The following is a 2,752-nucleotide window of genomic DNA, read 5'->3' as shown; positions in this document are numbered from 1 at the left end:
ACCTCGACTTCAACTCTGGTTGCCAAGCTGTAGCACCCAGCATGCTGCAGCCACAACTCAACCGGCCCCCTCGGAGGCAGCTCGCCGGCGAAGAACCTCGCAAGTTGGATCTAGCTATCACGAGGCATCACCGCCCACACCACAAACTCGCGCGAGCTACCCTCAGCGTGGGTCTGTGGTGCGGTCGGCAGGGCAATGGCGGCTCTGCCATCTTCGCCAGGTGCCACTCGACAGCGCACTCCTTCGTCCTGAGCACGAGCGTATATGGGAAGGGGAAGCCGAGTGGAGGCCTCGACGGCCAAGGCCTGGTCACCTCTCGCACTGTGCTGGAGTCGTGAGGAAGGTGGAGCCACTTTTTCGGCAGGAGAGGATCGGGCCCTCCCTAGGGGCCTTCCCCTTTTCAGCCGCGGAATACCTTCTGATCGGCGCCATGAGAGCAGGATGGAGAAGAGAGGAGTAGACAAGATCAAGACAAAAGAGAGATGGGCAGGGGCTTCGCCCGCTCGCACATTTATAGCCAGGAGAAGGTAAATCGTCGGCCTCCCATGATGTGCAGTAATGATGATTTTCTCTGCATGCAGCATGCAGTTGTCAAGTCGAGTAGTTGCTGAGGCAGCATGGGAAAGTGGAGTCGCCCACGTCCCATCAATCGCCACGTGTCATCAAGGCCGCAGGCGGTTAGGGCCCGCCGCGCTTCGCACTTGCCCTTTGGCCTCGCCTGGAAGCCAAGTCCGAGCACACCTTGGGCCGGGGGCAACTGTCAGCGTCCTGGATATGGGGGTATCCAGCCCTGCCTGCCTGCGGCCCACCACGTGGCTCCATCGATGGCCTGGTACGGCCTAGTGTAGGATCGAAAGTATGTCTAGAGGGGGGGTGATTAGACTACTTGACTAATTAAAAACTTATCCTTTTCCCAATTTTAGTCTTTGGCAGATTTTAGCTAACTTAGCACAATTCAAGCAATCTTAACACAATTCAAGCAAGCATGCAAAGAGTATATGAGCAGCGGAAAGTATAGCATGCAACTTGCAAGAATGTAAAGGGAAGGGTTTGGAGAATTCAAACGCAATTGGAGACACGGATGTTTTTGTCGTGGTTCCGATAGGTGGTGCTATCGTACATCGACATTGATGGAGACTTCAACCCACGAACGGTAACGGTTGCGCGAGTCCACGGAGGGCTCCACCCACGAAGGGTCCATGAAGAAGCAACCTTGTCTATCCCACCATATCCGTCACCCACAAAGGACTTGCCTCACTAGCGGTAGATCTTCACGAAGTAGGCGATCTCCTTGCCCTTACAAACTCCTTGGTTCAACTCCACAATCTTGTCGGAGGCTCCCAAGTGACACCTAGCCAATCTAGGAGACACCACTCTCCAAGAAGTAACAAATGGTGTGTTGATGATGAACTCCTTGCTCTTGTGCTTCAAATGGTAGTCTCCCCAACACTCAACTCTCTCTCACAGGATTTGGATTTGGTGGAAAGAAGATTTGAGTGGAAAGCAACTTGGGGAAGGCTAGAGATCAAGATTCATATGGTAGGAATGGAATATCTTGGCCTCAACACAAGTGTAGGTGGTTCTCTCTCAGAAAATGCAAGTTGGAAGTGTAGATTCATTCTGATGGCTCTCTCCACGAATGAAGAGGAGGTGGAGGGGTATATATAGCCTCCACACAAAATCTAACCGTTACACACAACTTGCCAATCTCGGTGGGACTGAATCGAGAAACTCGGTCGGACCGATTCAGCAAATCTAGTGACCGTTAGGATTTTCGGTGGGACCGACATGCAACTCGGTAGGACCGATATGGTTCGGGTTAGGGCATAACGTAATCTTGATGAGACCGATTACACAAACTCGGTAGGACCGATTTTGGTAATAAGCTAACCAGAGAGTTGGTCAGGTAAACTCGGTGGGAACGATTCGCTCATTTCGGTGAGATCGAAATGTTACAAAAAGGAAACAGAGAGTTTACATTGCAATCTCGGTGGGACCGATCGCTCATCTCGGTGGTACCGAAACGTTACGAAGGGAAACAGAGAGATTACAATCCCATCTCGATGAGACTGAGATCCCTATCGGTGAGACCGATTTGCCTAGGGTTTGTGGCAGTGGCTATGAGATCTGAACTCGGTGGCGCCGGATAGAAAGAATCGGTGTGGCCGAGTTTGACTTTTGGTTTAGGTCATATGTGGATGTGAGAAAGTAGTTGAGGGCTTTGGAGCATATCACTAAGCATTTTGAGCAAGTAAGCCATTAAGCAACACCTCATCCCTCCTTGATAGTATTGGCTTTTCCTATAGACTCAATGTGATCTTGGATCGCTAAAATATAAAATGTAGAGTCTTGAGCTTGAGCCAATCCTTTTGTCCTTAGCATTTTGAGGGGTCCACTTTTCTCATCCATGCCATGCCAATCATTGAGCTTTCCTAAAATATTCATCTTGAAATACCATTAGCCCAATGAGCTATATGTTGTTAGGAATTACCAAAACCACCTAGGGATAGTTTAACTTTCAATCTCCCCCTTTTTGGTAATTGATGATAACATATAGATCAAAGCTTCGACAAATGATAATAAGATTGAAAAACATTGTCACTTTGAGAAGTATGTGAAATGTAAGAGCTCCCCCTAAATGTGTCCATAGATTAGGATTTGCTTTGGACTGCAAATGCACAATGAGTTGGGATCATGGGTTACTCTTCCATGTCACATACATCATGGTGGAGCGCTCAAAATGATAATAATT

Source organism: Triticum aestivum, chromosome 2B (genome assembly GCF_018294505.1).
Source record: "Triticum aestivum cultivar Chinese Spring chromosome 2B, IWGSC CS RefSeq v2.1, whole genome shotgun sequence".
NCBI lineage: Eukaryota > Viridiplantae > Streptophyta > Magnoliopsida > Poales > Poaceae > Triticum > Triticum aestivum.
This window is presented reverse-complemented; position numbering follows the sequence as displayed.